At 35.5% G+C, this 25,755-nt stretch overlaps 1 protein-coding gene across 4 annotated transcripts in view; it reads right to left on the reverse strand.

The window, feature by feature from the left end:
- Window positions 1-25,755, reverse strand: part of LOC117419886 (semaphorin-3A-like) — a 163,574-nt gene that overhangs the window by 93,645 nt on the left and 44,174 nt on the right. For 2 of the 4 annotated variants that reach the window (XM_058985884.1, XM_058985885.1), the window contains one exon: window positions 17,287-17,385. The gene's annotated coding sequence lies outside the window, so the exon portion shown is untranslated. Of the gene's footprint in view, window positions 1-17,286; window positions 17,386-17,522; window positions 17,708-25,755 lie in introns of those variants that run through there. The other 2 variants (XM_058985886.1, XM_058985883.1) reach the window with 2 other exon arrangements.

The raw sequence follows: 25,755 nt of genomic DNA on the forward strand, positions 1-25,755 counted from the left end.
CTGAAATACCTCTCTAGAAATGACGCACTAGGCTGACAGTTTGCTTGCAACGTGGAATGCCTGCTAATACTCCATGAGTTTTAGAAACATACTGTAACATTTTCAGACTATAAATGGGTCACTAGGTGGAAGTCTAATAAAACAAAATTAAACAATTGCACAGCTGAAATGCTTCTATCACCACAATTGCATGTTTGTAAAATTATAATTCATATTTTTCTATAAGTAAAAGTATAAATTGTTCTCACTTGTTTTTTTTTTAAAAAAACATTATCATTAAAAACACTATCATTTAGAAGCAGCAGCTGCAATGAACAATGGATAGCCTGCTTTTTGTTGATATTAAAATAACTTTGAAGCTGATGTAAAAATGACAAAGTAAAACCTTTGTTACCTCCCCAATAGCATTTTATAATTAGTGTTTTCAATCAAATTAAACCAATCATTTTCAAGCAGACTTCAGTAGGAATGTATTCAGTAGCTGAGGCACTCAAAAAGCTTTTTTCCCCGAAAACATTTATGAGCTGTCAAACACCACAATGGCTTTCAAAATAGCAATGCCAGAGTGCAGTTTTAGACTGCTACAGTATGTAAAACATAACCGTCATTCACATGTAGACCATTCTAAATCATTTTTGCTTTTTATCTAAAATGAAGTGATTTTTTTCTGATAAGCTTGAGAAAATCTATCTGAATATTTGTATGTGTAACTTTGGGTATTATAATGCTTCAGTGTACTATAAAGTTATATGGTATTACAGTAACATTAAAACATGTACTGTGGCTGTAATCGCTGCCTAATACCAGAGATCTCAGTGTGTGAAGTGAGGGTATATTGCAGGGGTGGCCAAACTTACTGACCCTACGAACAGCATACCAAAATTTCTATATGGTCAAGATGGCAGCATGACTATCTATTGATGGCAGCAAAATGCACAAGAGTTAGAACATTGCAGAGCCCACACAGTTTCTGTGTAATTTTTATTGTACTGTAGATCTACAGTATATTAAACTTTAAATGTAGTGTTTTTCAATTATATCTGTTTATACTGTATGTATTACACACTTTAAATAAAATATATCCAGTTATTATGAAGCAAAATACAATAACTGACCTGATTTCACCAAAAACACCACATAAAAAGACCACATTTTTGTAAGGATTCTTTTTGACAAGCGCTTCCCTTGAATATCTGAAAGCTGGTTTAAAAAAAAAAAGATACTTTTTTTTGTATGACTGCTGCATGTATCTAATACTTTTGAGAGATTTGTGGATGACAAATGCAGCAGTGTATTTATTTTGAAAGGGATTACAGTACCTGCTCATGACGAGACATAAGATATGTAAATGTAATAATTTTAGACCTGCAATATAACATTTAAACATACATTCTCTAGTCTAGCGCTAAAACTCCAGTTTTATAAAAAGATTAATCTGAATAAGGACGTTTGCCACTTGAGTCGTTAATTCAGCTTCTTTACTGAACAGCAAAAGGTGCATCTGCCTTAAGTCTGATCCAGGAGGATATTCAGATGAAAATGTGTTGTGACTTGTTTCATAATGACGTTTGAGGTTGCTCACCTTGTACAGACTACACTGCAGGGATCTCCAACCCTGGTCCTGGAGAGCCCCAATCCTGCAGGTTTTCTCGGTGTCTTTACATCATCAATGGCTAAGGATCTAGAACACCTGTCTGTTAATCTTGACTAATTAAGCCAATGATTGGTGCAATTAAGTAGCTGAGAGCTCAGTTGAAATGAAAACCAGAAGACCCAGTAGCTCTCCAGGACCAGGGTTAGAGACCCCTGGACTACAGTGTGTAAGCTATGTGTTGCAGATGAGACACTGGTTTATCACTGTTTTCAGTAAAAGCTGTTTCCAGTCTGGTTTAAAGCCTCATACGTTTGTCTATTACTCGTGGATGTTTTGCTCAATGCCATTGTCTCCACAAAACAAATGAGCACTTAATTCAAAATTATGAAATTTACTTTACACTGCACATCCGGCTTTCACTCGGAGATCGAAATATGCATGCGCCAGTGAGCGGTGTCGAAAGTCAACAAGTGACAAACTATCCTTGCAGTGAACATGCAGGCTCAAAGAAACAGGAGAGAGAGAACGGGAGAGAAGAAAGAATGATTAACACGAAAGAATACAGAGAACAAAAATAATAAACGTTGTGTTTATTTTTAGTTTTCCTCTTCATTTTTCTTTTATTATCCTTTCTTCAGCTCATTCAAGCCGCAAAGTCTGTGTCACCCAGCGATTCACTGGGGGCCCACGTGAACTGCCCAAGAGCTGCGGTTTGGCCACCGTATATTGTCTCAGTGATATCATGGTTTGAATAAGACATTAATGAAATAACAAAGTAATCACACCTGTTAAGTCATTCAGATGTGACAAAGATTTTTAATTATTACTGTACAAGCCCAGAACATCTACTTTCTGACAAATCATCTTAAAAATAAGTACGACTCCATATTGTTATATGTGATTAATTTTCTTGACATGTATTTGAAAAGCAACCATTTTATAGTCAGAAGGTATAAAACTGAACTATTAAGAAAGGCCCAAGGCCTAAAATACAAGTTGGTCATCTTGGGACAGTGGATAAGCCTGTCAGAAAAAGTGACAAAGGTTAGCCGCCCACTGAGGAGATTTAGATTAGGAGTCAGGGCTACTATAAAGTGCCTGCAGTCATTAGAGCTAGCTATGTGAGAGGAGTATAAACTTTTCCAGCTACATCTCAGTGATCACCTAATCTTTAAAGAGATAATGAAAAGAATTAGTGGCACTTGGAAGACATTGCTAACTTACTGTTTTGTGAAGCTTTCAAACAACAAAGTTCAATTGAGGATGCCTTGGTAAACACTTCTGAAAATTAAGGAAATTCCTCTTCAACTGAATCCCCCATTTCTGACAGTGATTTTTTTTACATTCGTGCAACTGCTGTTTCAGAGTTTTACTTTGTAGTTACACCAGCATCTCAGTTACTGCCACGCATGATGTTCAAATGTATGTAAAGCAAATAGATCTTTCTAATCTCACATGTATTTGGCTTTCCAAACAAAAATATTTTTAGGATGTCATCTAATGTGTTTGCTTATACATAACTTAACTTAAAATAGTGTAATAAAAATGTCAGCATGTTTCAAGTCAAGCCTGAGAAATATATGTCCCTTTTTATGCAAATAGAATGCAGTGAATTGTGTGGTAAAGCTTTACTGGCATAGGCAGTTAATAATGTTTCTACCTGTTTGCTCTGAGGTCCTCTGATAAATGCACAGTTTAACTGTCAGCAAACATTTGCACCATTTCTCATTCCCATCCGAAGCACCCACTGCCTCATATTGCCTGCTCACTCATCACACTGACAGCAATTCACGCAAGCAAGCTAAGCATTTCGGAAGTAAATCTTTCCGACTGTCCTTTAAAATGGATGGCTGGTAAATCACCATAACAATACCCACTGTTTAAAGGAGACACATCTTCATAACAAGCAGTGCGGTTTTCCACAGTAATCCCTATGATTTTAGCTACTTTTCTATGAACATTTATTCCAATGCTTACTACCAAAACATGTATAGTTTAGATTTTAATCAACACCTGCTGCCTTAGGAATATCCTGTTATGAATTGTATATTATTGTACTGTATACCTAATTCACAAAACTTTGGAAGGATTTCACAGCATTGACAGGAAATAAACTCAACACGTTGTCTATGAATTATCTACTTGTATTTTTTTTTCCCCTCTGGCATGTGTTTTTAACTGGTCTCCAAGCAAACATCCTTTTCCTCACATTTCACACACTGGACAGCTAGGAGACACGTATGCAATTTTTAACCTTGTTGTCGCACAATTTGAAAATGGCGGAGGGCCATGGCTTGTAACACTTCACATGCTTAGTTCAAAAAGAATTACCGCCTTGTTTTCTACATTTCCCTCTAAGTCTATCAGGCTACCCTGATATATTGCCAAGTGTACCAGGGTATAGCTATATTAATTAAATCACAATGATATCCATTGCATTACAGTGTTCACCTGCTTTAATTGAAACATTGGGACATGTTTTCTTTGTTGACAAAAGGATATGTACTGCAATACCCTGAATATAGTTTTTAAATTCCCAATGAAAAGAGAATAGCCTTTGAGAATAATGACTTAACAATGAATATCATTGTCTTTTAACCTGTAAACCCACTTTAATGTGGACTACTTTTTATTGTATTTTATGATGTAAATAAATTACTGCAGTCAGAAATAATCACTGAGACCTGAGTAAACACCAGTAACGTTAAAGGACTGCAGTATTTAAATCTGCCATTGCTATCAATAAAAAAATACCTAAAACAACTCCTAAAATAGGGGAAAAAACTTTTTTTTTTGTTCTTTATCATCTCTAGTATAGTTATACATACAATAATATAGAATATGTATATAATATTGTATGTATAAATATTATCCAACAACATACACTATAAACTACTCTAAGGAGATACATCTATACATCTGCACTGACTTGTAAAGACAAATTTGACTAATATTTAACCTCACACCACAACACCCCCTGCAGAGCGACTTGTTTAGCATGCTATATTAGGGATCTGCTGCATCTCTATTGGAACTGAAATAACAGGCTCAAGTCCTCTCAAATGCTTAGGGGCAAAATACAAGTGCACAGAGATGTTAAGACAAGAGCAGAAACAAAAATCATGTACATGATTCTGTCAATTCTTTTTTTCTCATGATGTCTGGACTAACTGCATCCTGAATGGTGGAATAACCAAGATCCCTTTCTCATAGGCCTTGGGGAGTGAGTAAACACATCACTGATCACCAAGATATGATATAGCCATGGGATTATCATATACGTTTAAAATCATGCTAGTATTGAGTAAAAATAGTAGACTTATTGCATGTATGGATGCAGTTTGTTGGAACAAGAACCACCTATAATTTGAAAAAGGCAGGCAAGTTGTGATGTAACAAAAAGCATGCACCAAACATTCTATGGCGAACATGTTTAGTGTCTGAGGCAAGCTGTATGTAAGGTGAAATAAAGAGCTTTGTGTGTTGACCTTTATGAATGGAGGGTAGTTCACACATACTGCATAAAAACTGACAGACTGAAAAACTCTATATTTTTTTCAGTGTAAAGGTAGCTTTCCTTTGGCATGCCATTATATTAGGCGAGACAGGAAGCAGATCAAAGACGATTTTTTACTGCTTCTGGCTCAAGTTAAAACACACACTGGCTCATTCTACTTCCCCTACAATTTCAGCATTTTTATTTTATTTTTTATTTTTTTAATAATAAAACAAGGAGAGTTGCAAATTCATTTGTAGATGCTAAGCCTACATTGCAATTAATGCAATATGAAAAAACAAATACCGGAAACATGAAAAGGACCTGCAAGCTGCAGCTTTATTAAGTGAAGCCTCATTGAATTGCATATTTTGTGCAGGTCTAACCATGCCAAGTCGGATACATGAGAACATAGATTTCCTCTTTTCCTAGGAACTAATTTTCTAATTATTTGCAGGCTCTCTTAATGCCGGATTGTGATACCTACATGAAAATGCCTCTCAGTTCCTGGCACCTCTGGTTTCATGCAATCTCCAGTTACTGTGCTCCTTACACTGCACACGATTGGATTCCCCAAGTACTGTATAGTAGGTGTGTCTATATAACCTTTCCACAGGCTTACAGGTCTAGAGTGATGACACCAATTCATAGTTCAAAAGGCTTAAAAAGCTTTCAACTTGTACTTGCAAAGTCTACTTTAACAACCTGTAACTTTGATAATCTATGCCTCTGGTGAACTCTGCTGATCTCATACTTCTAAAATGTTTCCAGCTTATTTTCAATTTGCCTTTTTACAAAATAAAAAGTCAATTTGAGTGAAATAAAACAGCCATCCTGTACTGGATTCATGGTAGATCAAGGGCGCGTGGATTTTCCTGGCAAATGTTGACGGGAACCATTGCATTTCTCTCTGCTACAGTAAAATAAAACACACAGCCAGAAACAGCAGCACATTAAAAGGTATAATTATTTAAAAAAGTAAAGGGCCTCATGGAGAAACTGCTTTGTAAACAAATGTTCTTAGGTATGCTCTGTGCATATACTGTAATTCCACTAGGAGTCTATTATTAATACTCTTTAATGTTTTTAGAACCACCATTATGATGTACATTAACTGGCTACTGTACTTTCCCCCCTTAATGTCGATATTGACGGATTTGTTTATGTGGTAAAGTAATATGCCGCTGTACAGCACTAATGTATACATGTTTTGTAATGTTTTGATGAGGATTATAGCCACTTCCATATGTTTTAATAAACAATAAATCAGTTTTCCTTTTTGATTTCTAAATTGTTTTGTCATTTGCTAACGTTTACTGGTATTTTGGTTTTTATAGACGTTCAGTTTCTTTACATTGTTTAGATTTTGTCTTTGTTCACACAATGACATCATGCATCATATTGCAGTGTTTTATAAGGTGGTATGACATCAATTCCTGTCATGCTTTTAGCATTATGTAGTTGAGTAAAATTGATCAAATATTGTATGGAAATCCCATCAAAACACTGCTGGTTAACATGTTATAATTAGATATTGAACTGACTCATGTAAAAACTCATGAAAACAATGTGAGTAGGCTATTAAACTTTTGCAAAGTTTGCTAAAGCTTATTAAATCTAGCTCTTTATGTTCAGTAAAAAGCATGACAAACCCCCAGTTATGGTCCATGGTAGTATTTGCATATATAACAATGTTGTTAAGCTCAGACAAGTTGGCTTGTGTTTTCATGGCCATCATACTTTTGATTGAATGTCAACACAGACCCAATAGTTTGTTGTGATGGATGTGCAAGTGTATTTAAATATTTATGGAATGCCTGCTGGTGGGTTCCTGTAATTTGCTGCTGTATGATGAGTTCACATGGCTGGCCTGTGGGATTTACATATGAGGATATTTTAAGATATGGATATGTCTGTAGTTTTGCGTAATTATTTGATGCTGACAAGTTGTGTGTAACAAGCAATCAATGCGTAACAGAACCCACTACACTAAAAGAAAAAAAATTGTGAGGTGGTTTGAAACCCCACTGATGGTCTTATTACATTGATTTTTCTTCCTTTAGGGAGTTTCAAATAAGTGTGTTTTGGGGAAGTGCAATATATAATAAATAATCCTGTGGTGTGTGTGTGTGGGGGGGGGGGGCTGAATTATGATCTATTCATACCTTTTTTTACTGTTCCCCCTGTAGAGAGGATAATCTTGGGTGGCTGTGTTAATGGGAAATATTTCATTTTATAACTAGTTTATAACTAGAACATTTGTCAAATTGTTCACGGTTAGAGATGGCAAGGGGCAGGGAGGAGGCCGGGTCTGTCAGATAAAGAAGTAAATCATCAGCATAAAGGGAAACCTTATGCTCCTGTCCACCCCGTGCCAGCCCTTGCACATCCTGACAATCATGGAGAGGAATTGAAAGGGGCTCAATGGCAATGACTAAGAGATGTGTGGAAAGTGGACAACCCTGCCTTGTGCCACGATGTAGTGAGAAGTATTGGGAAAATGTATTATTTGTGTGGAAGGATGCTACTGGAGATGAATATAATAATTTAATCCAGGAGATAACATGTGGCTCAAAACCAAATCTTTGTAGGGTTGCAAAAAGGTAGTCCCATTCGACCCATTCAGTCAAAAGCTTTTTCTGCGTCCAATGAAATCAGAACTTCTGGCAATGACAAAGTGGTTTTAGTATAGATAATACTAGATAATAAAAGAGTGTCTGCCTTGTATGAACCCTGTTTGGTCCGGCGAGATTATAGAGGGTAAGACAGTCTCGAGTCGATGGGCCAGAATTTTAGCGAGGAACTTTACATCTGCATAAAATTCTATGGGGAACCCGTCCAGACCTGGGGACTTACCACTCTGCATTGAATGAACTGCCTTCTGGATTTCGTCAAGTGAAAGGGGCTGCTCTAGGTCTGCTTTAGAATCAGGATTAATTACAGGAATATCTAAGGTATCAAAAAAATAGTTATATAAAAGGGGATCAGAAGGAGATTCAGAAGTGTATAGGGTGGAATCTTAAATTCATTATTTATTTCCTGCTGGTCCACTGTGGTTAAACCAGAATGTGAGCGAATCGCTGTAATTAAGTTGGCAGCTACAAATTGACGCAATTGATGAGCCAGAATTTTACTCGCTTTGTCCCCATTATTATTATTATTATTATTATTATTATTATTATTATTATTATTATTATTATTATTATTATTATTAACAGAAAATATTGGACATGTTATGCTATATTTAAAAAAATATCTTGTAGCACAGTAATAATAATAATAATAATAATAATAATAATAATAATAATAATAATAATAATAATAATGTGTTGGTCCTGGGGCACTTCGTAATATACAATGTGTTCAAAACAGCAGTCGCTGTATTAAAATTAAAACTTCACCGGTTACACTTTCAATGAGGTTAAAATACTCACAAGTTGATTGATGCATTTGTTCAGCAACACGACAGCGACGATCGCCAGTCGTCTTGCTCTTCAACGACAGTTGAGCGATGTTAGGTGTATAAAAACGTACCTGCCACTGTGCCGTATAAGTATGTGAAATTTACCCACCACAGACCAAATTAACCTGTGTTTGGTGGGTGTGCTGGTGTTAATTTCAAACCCTGAACTTTAAATCTGCAGGCCATTGTTGTTGTTGGTTTTGGTATTGATGGTGTTTTGTTGTGTTCATGTACTTATGGTAGAGTGTGTTTTGAAAACTGAGGTTAGTAGTTTTACCATCAACCTTATTATACACAGGTCTTGTGCCACCACCTAATCTTGATATACACGGGTCCCATGCCACCAGAGTGTATAAGACTGTAAACCTCAGTTGTATATAGGAAAACTATAATTCACCATGTATTATAATAATGATAATACAGAAGTTTTGATTTCAATGTATTAAATTGTCTTAAAGTACCACTGCTCTGCAGTACAGAACAATGCCTAACACATTTAGCATCAGGTTTGCTGTGCAGTCAAACTAATGAAATAGAAATGATAAAATTGTTATTCATTTTCAAAAAGCAAAAAAGTACTGGGTAATTCTGGAATGCATTTTTATACTTGGTACAAAGTGTCTCATTTTTTACCCTGCTGAATAATTCCACCATGTTGCAAAAGTTGCTTTCTGTCCAGAAGACAAATTATTCTCTGTTAAAAGAGAATTGCATTGGAATTGCATTTTAATTAATTCACACGCTGTACAAAGGGAAATCAACTTGCACAAAAATCAATAGCTCTATTCTCTATTGAACCTGGAAAACCCAATGCTTTTTAATTAAATCTTCAAATCATGTTTCTCTTAAATGGATATGCAGCTTTTATGTGGTCCCAGTAATCCCAGTTATATTTTTAAAAATGTACTGTATTTCAGATGTTGGCTTATAGGCTTTGTGTTTCTGAAGGCTGTAAAAATCTGAACATTTTTAGCTCAAGGCCAAACAGCAAAGGCAAATAAATATTTTACTCTGTGTGCAGTACTTTTAACCTCCGCCCAAACAGCGTTTTGTTTCCACTAATACTTTAAAAACCAAATCAAAGTGGTAATTACACCTGTTTTGACGTTTCCGATTAAAAGCTGTGATCTTGTGCCTCGCACTTTTTTGTCTTTCATGTGCAAAGGCTGTGCGTCTTTATTATTTTTAAGGGCCCGACCAAATCAAACCCTGATCGCTCTTGCGAAAGAGTGTTTATGGGACAATATCGCTAGTTTCCATATCGCATTTTCTTTATCACAAATCAAAACTAGCCATTTCCAATCCGCGAAATGGGCAGAGAGAAGTTTCAGCACCATGCAATGCCAGCATCCTCATACCCGACTGGCACGGTGCTGCCCAGAGTCCTGTTGTGCACAAGGCTGTATAGTAACTGCACAAGAACGAAGATTAAAAAAAAAAAAAAATGATTAACAAAGAAACTCTGTGTGAGTATTATAAAATTAAAATGCTGATAAAAACAAAACAAAACAAAACAAAACAAAAAACTTGTGGCGAATAGAACATCCAAAAACCAATGTAACACTGTCGCCAGAATCAATACTGGTACATATTATATACAATAAGAAGTAGAATGAAATGCTATCCAGTTATTTTTTAAAATGGGCAGTCGGGTAGTTGTATTTTATTATTATTATTATTATTATTATTATTATTATTATTATTATTATTATTATTATTATTATTTCTTCTGTCGAAAACCCAAAGTAAATTCAAAAACTTCATCTTGATGCTTCTGAGATGACCTTTATAATTATTACTATATTTTGTTATCTACACGGATTTATATGTTTCGAGGGGACTGCATGGAATGCTGACATGGTATAGCCAAAATGTGCTCCCTTGTACTGGAACGGTGGGCTTGTTCTTACATGCCAAGAATTTGGGCTTCATAATGTTTCTGTGTAGGCCAACATGTAGAAGTACTTTACGAGAGTAAACAAATGATTACAATTAAAAGTTAACATCTTTAAAGTGGTTAAAACATGCATACATTCTTTATTAGTATTCTAGTTTGTTTACATTTGTTAGCCTTGAGTTTGAACGAAGCTCAATTTAATGGAGTGCTGTGCCTTTAAGAAATGAATAATTTGAGGTAGGTGACGTGTGAATATGTCCATGGACTTAAAAAAAAAGTGTACTGTCCGTAGTTGTAGCTTACTACAAACATAAGAAATAAAAGAATATATATCTAAAAAGCTTTACCATCACTAAAAGAGACACTGCTTCAAACAGACCTCTCTGTGAGTAGAAAAGAGTTTATTATTTGTACGTATTAAATAAATAATACATATTGCTTTATTAAACATTTAACTCGAACTGTGGCAAAAAAAAAAGTAGGCTAAAGAAGAAAACGGTCTTGTCTGTGTTTCGTTTAAGGGTGTAACAAACACAACATATATTATGATAATAATATGAATAATACATATACTAATGTTTGATACTGTAAATTATTAATTTTAAATTATTCAGTGTTGTGTGCAAGTGTTTGATATATGACATCAGTGGAGCGTCTTGAGGCATGTACTGTTTTTTTTTTTTTTTTGCAAATATCAGGATGTTTAGTGTTATTTTATTTTACTATTTGCTTAATACGCGAAAGCTTTCGACAAGTTCGAAGTTGACTATAAAATCTGGTCCTGCGAAAGTCTTGCAATGTGATTTATAGCTGGAATTGAGTAGATTTGGTCAAGTGATAGCAAACCACTCCCCCTTCTCAACCCACTTGTAGTCAACAAGTGATAGCTGCTTTTTGAAGGACGAAAAGGGCTTGTTTTGGTTCTGCGAGATTTCAATTGGATTTTTTTCTTGTGTTTTATTACCGCAAATGCTTTCGCGTCCTTGTTCGCTTAAGTGCTATCTTGATTTGGTCCAGTCCTAAGTTAGGTTCAATATTATTATTTTGTCTGCAAGAAAAAATAAAAACATGACATGTATCTGTGACTCATAGCGAGTCATTAAATTCAAATAAACAGCTTTAAAAACACATTCAATAATTAAAGTAGCCTGACCAACACTAAAGTGCTGCCAGAGAGGACATGGGCCCACCCATATAATGAGGATGCCATAACATACCACTGGTTGTGTGTGGTTGGTTACTAATTCAAATATAAAACTAAAAAGCTGCAAAAACAATCAAAAGAGGTTAGTGTTTGCTATGGAATATGTCAGTAATGTTATGATACTACTTGTTCTATGGTAGGAGTCTTGCAATAAAATCAGAAAATGATGCTATTGATGTGTTGCTCATTACGCGTATATTTTTTCCATTTCAGTGCCTGTTAGTTTTAAGAATGATTGCCCTCCAACTGCATGTGATATACTTTTTGTGAACAGGGCAGCTCAGTGTCTTAAGTGCTTTTAACAATGTATTATTATTATTTGTTTATTTAGCCTTTATCCAAGGCAACTTATAGAGACTAGGGTGTTTGAACTATGCATCAGCTACCGAGTCACTTACAACAACGTCTCACTCGAAAGACAGAGCACAAGGAGGTTAAGTGACTTGCTCAAGATTGCACAGCGAGTCAGTGATTGAGCTGGGATTTGAACCAGGGGCCTCCTGGTTACAAGCCCTTTTCTTTAACTACCGGACCACACAGCCTCCTCAGCTTTCTTAGGCACATTCACAATCAAGTTAAAAAACAACAATATAAATAATAGAAATACTGTAGGTATTTCTATGTTGTCAGACGCATGTATATTTTATTAGTGCTACTATGTCACAAGGTATTTTCTTTTGACTGCCTTGCAAAATCTGGAGCTGCTGCAAACGGCTAACTACATTTCTTGCCAAAGCACAACGCCTCCACCCCCACTTCCTATGTAGGTTTCATAGTACTGTCTTTGAGATCCTCCATTAGGGCAGACTGGATTTTCAAAACATGCACGAGATATAAATAGCTTAGACGTATGAAATGCCAACAAACCTGTTTTTAAATTATTAAATCATCCAACTAATCCATCAATAAAGCTTTTTTTTTACAGCTAAGTTTAAGACATATCTACTGGGGGAGGTTTAAAGCCCATACTATGTATATTGGTCCCCAAATTGATTTATTCCAAAGTTTGTAAAAGGCAGTCTAGTTTATATTTAATTATATATCCTGTGGGCTAATGGATAAATACAGTATGATGACTACATTTCAGTAACATTTTTATATAAGTCTGAAACCAATGAAAAAAGCCTTTGCAAATACGACTGTATTAGCATAATGACTTCTTGACAGTAATAAAACTGTATCACTTTTTTGGAGCACAGAGGTAAGCACAGTGTACTGTATGTAAGTAAAATCTTATTAATACCACATGGTCTCTTTCACATATTCCTTCAAATAACCCAACTGACCTCCACAACTATTCCGTTTCACAACAGAACCAGTGTAAAGCCAAACAGGGATCATCTTAAATAAATATCTGTAGGAAGTTATGAATACAGTGCACAGTATGTAATTTACAAAGCATAAACGATGCCTTAAATCCTGTGTCTTACAATTATCACACTATGGGCTGTATTTTGATCACAGCGCAAATGAGAGTGCAAGCGCAAACGGCGCATAAATGGAGTAAAGAAGTTAAAAAATCAAAACAAAAAAAAAACACTGCGCTGCAATGGTATTCTGAAGAAAAAAATACTCCAGAGCAATTAACTTTCTTGTTTACTGTTCACTTGACAACAATCAGCCTATCAGTGCGTCTGTTTTTTATCAGCCTGTCCGTGCGTCTGTACTGGCTTTTCTGTGACCTGTACTGTACAGTGTTACATTGTTATTTTGATTTAGGTTGCTAAAATCTAGTTCAGCATTGGAGGTAAAATACCAAAAATGGACGACAAAGCAAAGCAAAGTATATTTCAGTTGAGGATTGTGTCAAGAAATTTCCCAAAGAAACTTTACATGCAGGTGGAGGTAAACTGTTTTGCACATCTTGTAATGTGACTTTTGGAGAAAATACGATCGATCGCTACTTAGCTTCAGAATCACACATTAAACAAAAGGCTACTACAGAGGCTGCTGAACAGAATGTAAAACAAATAACAGCTTTCAGAAAAAAAAAACTTGAAAGTCAGCGCAGACAGAAAGTATTCCTGTCAGTTGTATCCAAGTTAAATCAGTACTACAGGTACGATCTAGCACAGCCGCCTCGCTTCAAACAAACTGCTGCTTACTTTTTAAACCCAGTTAGATTTTTAGACCCGAATTGCATGTTTTCTTTGTTTTGACTCTGTACTAATAAAATTAATTCCTGGATGGGACAAACACCATGACAATGAAAGTGCTGCATATATAGCCTTTATTAAAGAATGCCAGGTGCCCTTGAGGGTAACCGAGTTTTGCGACTGTTTCTAATTGATTTCCACATCTGTATAACTTGGCAAAGCTTTGCCTTACACTTCCAACCAATTCAGTGGATACAGAACGTGCAGTCTCAATGTATGGGCAAGTCCACACCAGACAGAGAATGTCAGTAGCAACTGCTGGGGGATGTTGCATGCTTGCCTTTAACAAATGACAGCACTCCACTTTAGTAAGGAAGTACCACTAATTTAAGCTTTTATAATGCTCTGGAATATTATATACGTAGGTTTATTTAATGTTTAAACAGGTCAGCAAAATCCTAATTTTATTTGGTAACCTACCCATGAAAATATGTAAATTCTCTGTAATTTAAGTAGACCCCTAATAATCATGGATGATATGCTTGCTATTACTGTAATTTCTTCCATTGAGAGAAAAAGTATATCAGCTATGTGATATTATTTTCATTAATGCATTACAAAAGAAACAACAGTTAGGCTAAATTGTAAAGAAACTATTTTATGAAGTTTAGTACAGCATGTGGACCTAGTTAGCACATACAAGGAAGTAGTGGACAAATGAATGTTAACAGATATTAAAATAGCAATCTCCTGTGTCGTGAAGAATGGTTTACGTACTCTCGGCAAGTGATCTGCCACTTGCTGTTATGACTTGCGCTGGTTGTTCTTGCTCTGTGCTACTGCTGCTCAACATACTCGCCACATCTACATTTAAAATCGGAGCCTTGCAGTGATGCAAACACATTCTTTTTCTTAAAGGGATTGTTGCTTGGCACTGATTGGATAGCAGATTCCCCAACCTACTCAGCATTGATTGGCTGGGCGCTGTCTGTGCACCACTAAAAGCGCCTGCACTGGGTTTTTAATTTCATCAGAATCACACTTTTGGAGAAGCCACTCCCTGCGGGCAGACGTGATTGCCTTTAACCACTGCGTTTGCGATTGCACTCATTTCATCAGAATAGGGCCCAAAATATGTTTGTGAAATTGTGAGAACAAGTCTCATATAAACATCAAACAAATACTAGGCTTGTAACGATAATAATCGAATTATCTTTGCTGTCCGAGTCTAAATGCCACTGGATCGTAGCTCAACGTATGTGATCCAATGAAACATTGCAGATTGTACAAAATAGTTTGCCACCATCACCATGTAGAATGCAAAATTATTGTACACGATCCGCTGCAGTAATTACTGTAGATTGTTTTAATTAATTTTGGACACTCGCTTAACAATACCAGTTGAGCTCTCCTAGGATACTAAACCCGCCCATATCCCATATGGGCGGCCATATCTACCAATCAATGAGGAGAGCCCAGAGTGGTTATTGGCTGCTGTTAAGTGTCAATCAATAAATCCTGTCCGGTTTTCTTTTTGAAATTGAAACAAGCTTATAATCACACCAGGAACCTGGACCGGTACACATAATTTCATTGGATTTAAGTGCAGGGTAAAAGTACACAAAATAGTTTCACCGTGAAGAATGAATTTCACGATGCGTGTCACGTTTTTTACGGCCGTGAAATAGGTAGGGCTTGGTAATGTATGTAAGCGGATCCAGGTGGGTGAAAGTTTGCGACGTGGTAAATCAATTAATAATAAATCCACATATGTGTATGAAAGAGATATTCTACATATTCAAGTATGGAGATGCAAAATGAAATGATCAACCGGAGAATGTGTCTCTGTGGAAAGATCCGTTGCAGGATAGGGTAGGCTATACCTCTAATTGTACTGTTTGGAAAAATGATGATTAATGCATTAAAATATAAAATGACAATTAATATTCACTGAAGATGAATGCAAATCTAAGTGTAAGTGGCTAAGCAAAGTCATGTACAGTGTTGATTAAAAATGACAGCAACAAGTGAAATTCATCTCTGCAGCCGCGGCACTGGCTGGGACTGCTGCATTCGCTAGAAGCTGGGCTATGTAATTCCTAAATTGTAACCCCAACTGCAAATTTAAAAAAACGAGAGCTAATTATGTCCATGTAAATAGGCCATAGTGTTAACGTAGTTTCCAAACCTTGTTGTTTTTTTTTTTGTTTTTTTTTTCTCTTTTGGACAGTGGGATTGATTTTTTTCTTTCTTAATTTACTGTTATGTTTACAGTGCCAATTAATCAGATTTTACACTTTATTTTTTTAAGCATTTTAACTCGATAATGATCGATAATCGTAGTTAGATGTCAATGTCAGGGTTCGATTTACAACACTAACAAATACTAATTCTGCATACAACACACATTTTTGTCTGAAACATTTACTGAAAAGTTTTATGAAAATATCTAGCATCATGCCACATTTCTTGGAGCTCATGTCAAGTTAAAATGTGAATTAGAAGATACCAACTCTTCTTGAAATAATGTAGCATACAGATTTACATAACCCTGTTTACACATTATTATCTTGCATAGATTAAATGTAATATAAAGAATGTAATATAAAGAATGTATAAACCAAAAACATACACAAAAACTAGGTGCTGACATTACATATACACACATTTTAGTAAATGTAGTCTTTGAAGACTGCAAAGGAATTACTACATAGCGCATGTTTTTGATATTTTAAAGAGTGTAATTTGTAGTAACATGTCTTGCAATATTTAGTTATCTTTACTATAAATGCAAACAAAAGTTCTGACCTTGGTAAAAAAAACTGATACAGTGAGCTGTAAAAGATCAAGTTCTACTCAAAGGATTTCTAATAACACTCCATTTTAAACTAAGGATCATTTTTAAAGCGCTCTATACAAGTCTAAAAGATCAAACAGCTCTGTTAGAAACAGTGCACATCTGTTTCAAATATTTCTACACACAAAAAAAGCTCAGTTTTGCTGACAATGAGTGTCTGTAAATTTCAATTACACTGAAAATAAATAAACAATCAAATTAGTTTTAACAATGCATAACCGCAAGTTCACATGTATTCTTCTAATACTTAAAGCAATAATCACATTATTTGATAAATGTAATAGCAGCTTATTGTTCTAGTAAGCTTGATTTTATAACTGAAGTTTGACTAAATACGTCCTGGTATTACTTTACAAACTAAGAATTGAAAACTTTATTGAATGTGAAAATGATCAATTGAAAATAACTAACACATACTCTAAAGGCATATATTCTATTGAAATACAGTTGTAATGCACAAGTATGTTTTTTGATGCATTTTATCAACAAAAAAACATATTCCTTGTGCAGTTCTATCTAAACAGTAGTTTGCATTTAGTTCAACTTGCAGAGGTACAGTAACTACCCCACATCCCTTAACACATGATGCACGCACACACAATATACTAGGAACCTAATACAAAGCTTGACTATAAACACTGCTAACTAATTCCAAAGAAAAGAGACATTCTCCACTTACCGTGTGCTGCAGAGAGTCCTGGATTTAGTAACTGCTGCCGTAGGGGTTTCGTTACTGCCCAGGATATTTCTTATCCAGTCCAAGCTAAGTTGTTTTCTACTGGAATTTAAAACAAAAAGAGAGCTAAAGTGAACTGATAGGATTGCTGCTTGTATTTAAACACCATTAAAATAAACCACTTCACTCTAATACAAGAGCGACATCAAATACCCTTGTGGCTCTACCATATCACCTACACCTGAGCGAATCTATCGAGCGCCATCCTCTCTATTAAAAGGCCCATTCTCCCTGGTGCTTGGGAATAAGAAACCGCCTTGCTGTTTTTTGCACTTGTTTCCTATTAAAGTCTTAGAGTGGATTGTGAGAAGGTAGTCTGGTTAGCAGATGTGTGAGGCAGTCCCAGCAGAGCTGGGGATTGTAGAGATGGGGCGTGCTAGGGCACAAACAACATCGACATGGGCGGTGATACACACGCCAGTCCCTCCAGTCCCTGAGTGTGCACTGCAAGAAATGGGGCAGATAATATTACCTGCAGAAATTATTACTGGTAGAATTGCACTGTGCATACCATATTAATTTCAGAATTCTGAAAAGTTATGTTTTTCAGTATACAAATTGTAAGTGGTATTTACATCGGTTAGGCAGTCCCTGCAAAGTAAATACATGTGTTTTTTATCTTAATATTATTTTGTACAGCACACACTACTGAGAATACTGGTAAGATTTCAGGTTTAGTGGTATAGTGAAGAGCTGTTAGTAACCACAATTCAGCAAGTACATGACATAGTGGTATAGGCAATTTTATGTTTTGTGTGTAATTAGATCTAAAATTGCTTGGGTTAAACTAGATTCATTCCTAAGAAGTCATTTTTAGCAATATAAAGTACCAGTACTTTGGAATGGCTGTTAGCTTTTATAGAAATGTTGTGTAAACCAGCCAAAGCAACAAATGCCAGTTCTCTCAACAGCATTGTGAGAAAATCACTATAAAGTACTTACAGCATTTGCAATATCTTCCACAACATCTGTTTTTAGGTTTAGTATTTCACAAGTACAGGGTTGTCGCATAGAATCTATACATGACTTTGGTTTGTGGATACAAGTGCATTTCTAAACCCACATCGATTAAGGCTTACTTATGGTAGTTGTGTAATTTAGGATCCATTTATTATACATGTAGAAATGTTATTGTAGGTTTATGATGAGTATTAACAATGCAATGAAACATAATGTAATAACACATTACTAATGTAAAGCTTAATTTCATTGTGTTTATAATACATGTAGATATGTTATTGTAGGTTTATGCTGATTATTAACACTAGAACCGCCGAGATTTCGAACTACATACAACCGCCACACCCGCAAAATGTACAGCTCCATTTTAAAACGGCTTCGATATGAAAATGAAAAACAAACAATTGGATACAACTTAATATTTTTATTTATGAACATCATACATAACATTTTCAGAGCAGAAACATCGTATTTACATTGAAAATTAAACTTTTTTCTTATTTTTTTCAAACAGAGCACATATACATAAACATGAAAAACTGTAATAAAATAAACTTTACGCAATAAACTTCTGTGTAAACAGGTGTAGAAAGCTGTATGCACATATAAAATTATAAAACATAAATAACTAGTTATAAAAATAGCATAAAACAAAAATATAACATAACTTATGCAACGTGAAAGCGCTTTGAGTGAAACAGAGTTCAAAGGCTGTCTGTCTGTTCAGAGATCTATTACAGCTTTCTAAGTACAATCTATGCAGAAAACATGCTTTTCAACTGTACAAGTGCATTTGCCACAGACTTGCCTTTTCACAATGGGCGCAGACATCAAAAGTTCTGTTTTTATTGCATTTAGCAACCTGGCATTTTTATTTTATTTCGTGTGCCAGTGGCCGCAGCGCTGGCTGAAGGTTGAGGGGCATTTGCCAGCCGGCTTTCGTGTCTCTTATCAAAATGATTTCTGCCGTAGCTCCAGGGCTAGCTGCAAAATGATGTCCCTCCGAGTGATTGTGTTGCCGGTGCACTCCTTGTACAAAACCAAAGCGTTGATGGTTGCCAGGTCCAAAACATTATTAAAAACAGACACAGGCCACCTGCGAGTACCACCTTTGACAAAATACAACCGTGCCATTTGATCTAGTATATCCACACCATACTTCGTTGTGTTGTGAAATGCAACAGTCTCTGGCTTTCGTTTGGCATCAGTCCCGATGGTCACTGATCTGTGCAGAGCTTAGAATATGCAATTTTTTAAAAAAAATTTTGCACCGTCACACTCAGGGTGGTAAGTCGTTCTGCCTTCGAAATGTTGTGTGAATAATAATAATATATGATGTGTAGAATGACTTTCATTAGTGTTTCAAGCACTCAACAGGATTATAATATTTTATTTCACAATGACGTTGATTTTATTACAGCCCAGACTAAATTGTCGTGTATATTGTATTGATTTCAATATGCCGCATAAACTGCGGGTCTGGCGGTTGAAGAAGCAAATGCTTATAACTTACTCATTTTTACGATTCTGCAGCTGAAACACAGTATGGGTATTTAATTAAAATATTTAGTAACGCTTAAGAACGGACATGCACGAGGTATTCACATACGCGGAACGCGGAGATATATAAATTTGACTTGCAAAAGCCGTTCAAAAAGCGGCTATGGCAGTGCTAGTGTTAACAAGGAGCACATAATAACACATTATTAATGTAAAGCTTCATTTCATGTTATACATTGTAAGGTTTCTTATTAATGGCTTGAGTACATGTTCTTATAACACTTGTATTGCTACAGCATGTCTGTTATGAATAGCCTATTGGTATTTATAACATGCTATAACACATTTATAGGTGCATAATTAATTGTTTACAATGGGCCCCTAAATTTAAGTGTTGGCTAAATTGGCAATTTGGTGTAACCCTCCTGGCCTTCTCCATAGTACAGATCCTAATTAAAGAAATGGCAGACAACATACTGTAATAGATTCAGTATATGCAGGTAGGGCGGAATGTTTCATCAGGCCATAACTTTCAATAACTATTTATTTTCAAGTTTTCTCTGCCCCACTTTAAAGAAAACTACCCCATAAAGGTATCATAGATCTGAAAATGTATACATATGATGTCAAGAGGGCCTGGAAGTCAGCCTCCTATAGGATGCTGATCCTTGACCTTCAGGATGCAATCAGCAGCTCAGCTTGCTTCCCTTCAGACATCACAGTAATTTACAGTTGTGCAACAGTGAAGAATTGCAGGGCTTGCTTTTCAGTTGTCATTGGTTACTTGGTTGTGTCAAAAATGGCACATAACTGCTTTAATCAATGTGGGGTTAGAAACTTACTTCTTGTATCCACAAACCAAAGTCATGTATAGATTTTATAACACAATAATCTAGTACAGTCACACTGACTTCCCTTCTAAGGCGTTATATTTGAAATAACTCAATGTAACAGGGCACAGGCTACTCACAAACCGGAGATCAAACACACTTCAAGCATGTGTCTTTACCACTATGCAGAAGAGCCAGACTGGTTAAAGAGGGGTCTGAATCCATAATGGCAGTGCATCACACAGCACTGCCTGTTACATCAACATCTGTTGTATACTAAAACCATGCTATTGTAAGAAAAAATGTTTTTATATTAGGGCTGTCACTCGATTAAAATGTTTGATTGGTTAATTTATGGGCATTAGTCGATAAATCAGTAGATTAATCTGTGCACATTTTAACTATCTTATAGCTGCTGTCCTGCATAGTAATACTTCAATCAGTAGACTCTAAAAAGAAAAAAAATATGCACAATGGGAATTTGGTCTTTTTAAAACCATTTGTTACCTTTCCGTCCTATTACCCTAATACAACAGATTTAGGGACCTGATAACTCAGTCACACAAGCCCCAATGCCAGAGCAGCACCGTTATGCGCGTGCTGTTTAACCACTTTGGGGTAACCCCTAAACAGCAAAATTATTAGCAATGGACAAACACAGAAACAAAAAACACTCAGAGGTGTTTAACTTAATCACAGTTTATTATGTTGGTCAAGATACATGCGTCAAGCAGGATTTTAAACAGCGTTCACCACAGCTCTGGTTAAGTATAGACATCGGTAGCACGCTATCAGCAATCCTTGTACAAAACAAGACAACAATTATGATTTTTACACAACTTTAACCCCTTTTTATACAAGCTTAAAACCACAGTCCTATCACTTCTGGGGAGAGAGAGTTCACTTCAAATCAGCACTTTCCTAAATAGCAGCAGGCATTTCTCTCTCTACAGAATGCACTTTTAATTCTCGATTCAATTGTAAAAAAAAAAAAATGAATTTGCGATCAACTTTAGTTGATTCATTGGTCCGATTAATCTGTTAATTGGAACAGCCCTAGTTTTTATTAAACATTATTGATAGAAAACACAACATATAATCATATGCATTTGATGTTTAAGAAAATACTAGCAATAAAAGACAGATGTAAATATATTCATATTGAATAATGCATTGTTTTATAACATCATGGTGATTCTCCCTGAGCTTATATACTGCAACTAATTCGAAGATATTGGTGAATGCTTACTGTACATTCAGTGTTGCCATTTCAGCTGGCTTTGATTTTTTATCTTCCCCCAAAGTAGTCAACCTCTCACCCTGTCTAGCGCAATCAAGGTCCAAAAAAATCCTTGCATTCTGTGGGTGACATCAAATCTCTAAGTCAGTATTTAAATTGAATTTCAGCCAATTCAGCCAATATAGGCGTATAATAGTTTCCCTTAAAAATGTATTTTAATTAGGGGTGGGTAGTGATATGTAAATTGTATATCAATACAGTGCATGTATTACGATATCGATAATATCGAAGTCTTCCAAAACACAGAATACTATAATAACACACTTGCAATATCAAACATATATATGTTAAGGGCGAAACCCGGTGGTCTGGTGAGTCTAGTTTTGCCCAGGCCAATCTAGTTTGGCCAAGGGCTTCTGGGCGAATCCTGAAGTTATCACTTTTTTTCAGCACTCGCCAGAACTTGAAAAAGATGACTGGGCGAAACCCATCAGTTTTCACTGAATTTTGGGGCTAGCCCGGGTGAGTCTAGTTCCGTCCAACACTTCAAAATCGATGCTGGGTGAATCTGGTTTGCCCATGCCATTAATCTGGGCGAGTCTAGTTTCGCCCAACGCTAAAACATCGATGCTGGGCCAATCTGGTTTTGCCTATGCCAATTATTTGGCGAGTCTAGTTTTGCCTTTCTACACTCTCTCCTGCCATCTTCCAAGTGCATGTCGGGGTACCTGCCTCGCCTCCACTTCTGACAACAACGTAGCGACTGTGTGCTGGGTTTCCAGCGGCAGTGCAGAAAAGGCAGGACACCAGGGCTAGTTTTAATAGCGGTTAAAACCACTCTTTTTTTATTAGCTCTCTGCCAAAAAGTTTAAATTAAAAAAGTCTCACTCCTCCATACGCACTGGCAAACTGGCCACACACAGGTGGGTAAAACTATCAAAAACTCAATTAGTCAGTACCCAATAAGGCATTATAAAGGGACTGAGTGGAGAAGCTACTAGAAAGTGATAAATCAATTACAAAGTGCTAGTCAACAATATATAAAAAAACTAATCAAATCACTAAGTGTACAATTATAAAAATAAAACATACAAGTGACAAATAAATATGTGAAATATAACAGGGGCATTATTGACCCTGTTACAATCTTAACTATCTTTTAATTAAGACGAAACAAACGAAGATATGAACACGAACAATTAAAATATTATTTATCTCTGTTGTGTGTGTGTGTGTGTCTCTCTCTCTCTCTCATGTGTGTGGCAAGTTTACCTGCGTGTATGGAGGAGCAAGATTTTTTTACTTAACTTTTTGGGAGAGAGAGCTAATAAAAAGAACATAACAAGTGCTCTGGCTTTTCTGTTCCGTGCCACATCATGGATCGTTATTGCTGTGTTACCTGTTTGACAATGTGGGCAATAATTCTTACACTAGAGCAGACATTTTGAAAACAGCTTTGAAACAGATTTTAAAGTCATCAGTGTAAAACGTTATCAGGATGTTAACAATGAAAAGAAAAATGACAGTTACATTACTAAACAGTTGTAGCAACACGTGGGGATGCCCTTATGGGAAAAAAAACATATTTTTAATATATGGTAAAAAGTATGATCCTTATATTTTTCATATATAGAGAAATTGGCCCCTTTTTTATATATTTAAAATATATGGAATATGTTAAAATATATTTTAGTCTGAAATCCATATATTTATTTTATATGTTGAAAATATATGGTGTACCATATATTTACATTCGTCTGTAATCCATATAAAATAAATATATGGATTACAGACTAAAATATGTTATTACAGTAACACAAATAATAAATAGTAAGGGACCATTGCAAAGACAACCTTAGCTTTACTTAGCTGCGCCATAAGTTTAAATGAGAATTCCATGATTTCTTGTTTATAGGCTGAACAAAACATAAATCCCAGTAACCTTAAAAAAAAAAGCAATTTAGCAAACGTTGACACTCAATTGTGACCTGCTTGGTTTGCAAATCCAAGAGTCATCTTTCCTGTAATACAGTCAATTCTTGGGATTAACACTTTGTTAACGATACAGGAACATGGAATGACCACTGCTGGGAAAGCGTGTGTCGTTGGTGTGGATCTGGAAGGAAATCGAGCTATCAGTAGATTACAGAAAAACAAACACAGGGTGAGGTCAGGGTCAGTTGAGGGTGAGCAATAAAAACAAGGCTCACTTTCTGTAAGCACACTGGAGCACACAGCAGGGACTAAAACCACACTTGGCAGCACATAGCTCTATTTAGTAATTACTGCATCCTACTTATTGCATACAATTATCTGGTATCCTTTACATGTTTAAACAGACAACAGTCATTTGAAACCTATGTTGTCAGTAAGGAAGTAATTATTCTTTTATAATTTTCCAGATAATTACATTTATTTTATTCTTATTATGAACAGGCAACTCACAGAATTTCACTTTGACACTTGCTCTCTCTACTATGTAAGAAATTCAAATAAACAGAATCAATGTTAAAAAGGTAAACTTCTGTTATTAAAAAATATTTAAAAATACAATACCAGTACTCAAAATGTTTAACACTGTAATTCCACCTTTCTGATCTGATAGAAATTCATGACATACTTTGCTTTGCTCTTGTTTTTTATTTTTCCATTACATCTATTGTTATATATATATATATATATATATATATATATATATATATATATATATATATATATGACATCTTCAGTAAACACTATTTTGGTTTACATTACTAGTTTCTGTATTTTATTCATGCATTCTAGTCACACGGAATGACTCCTCATTTATCCACGGATTTCACACATCCATGGACCTATGGCCCCCCCAAGCGTGCGGATAAATGGAGTTCCAGTATATATATTGTATGCAATACAATATATTACAAAGACAGAATAATGTTTTTAAATGAGTTTACTTTGATAGAGTTACTCCTAGCAAAGTCTTTTCAATAAACAATACATCTCCAACCCTGTTTCCCTAGCTTTTTTTGTTACCAAAAAAAAAAAAAAAAAAATAATAATAATAAAAAAAAAAATACTACAAAGCTACAAGATCATAAGACATTTTATGATGGGAATAAGCTATTCAGCCCATCAGAGCTCACAATTTCCCTCTAAACTAAGTTGTGTGTCTAGCAGAAATATCACAAGGTATTATCACTAGTTTATTCCATGCATTAATATTAAATAATGGTAGCTAAGTTTACTAGTTTTCTGGGATATCAAACAAAAAATACAATTATTTTTTACTAATTAAACAAGCCTGCTGTGTAAGTTTAACTTTTCTTACATTTCAACAAAATACGTACCAATAGAAGAGTTTTTATTTCATAACAGCTTTTTTAAACAATTCACTGCTGCAAGTCATTTTTGAACCTTGAGAATGACTGTCATAGTCTTTTGTTTCAGTGAGGCAAAATATGTTTGCTGGGCTTCACTAAGTAACTGCCTCAGGAGAACTAATTATGTGGTCTCATCTTCCTCACTGCCACTGTCATCAATGATAAATGCAGTATGTTCTAGGCTGACGCATGCGTCATTATGTATGTGTGTGTGCACCACGGGCATTAAATCTACATTGGCAATAACGTACTGTATTTCAGAGCTAAAACTCATCGGGGAGCCACAGATAATTGAAGTTGTGAATGAATGAGGTGCGGATAAATGAGGTTCTACTGTGTGTGTGTGTATGTGTATATATATATATATATATATATATATATATATATATATATATATTGGCAAACTCTGGTGCAAGACTTGGGTTTGGCAGGCTAGACAAGATTTTCATTACAAGATAGCATGCTTTATTTGAATGAATCCTTCCAATCAAGAGGTTAATTACATGTGATACGTGTGTAA

This window comes from Acipenser ruthenus, chromosome 14 (genome assembly GCF_902713425.1).
Source record: "Acipenser ruthenus chromosome 14, fAciRut3.2 maternal haplotype, whole genome shotgun sequence".
NCBI classification, from domain to species: Eukaryota; Metazoa; Chordata; class Actinopteri; order Acipenseriformes; family Acipenseridae; genus Acipenser; species Acipenser ruthenus.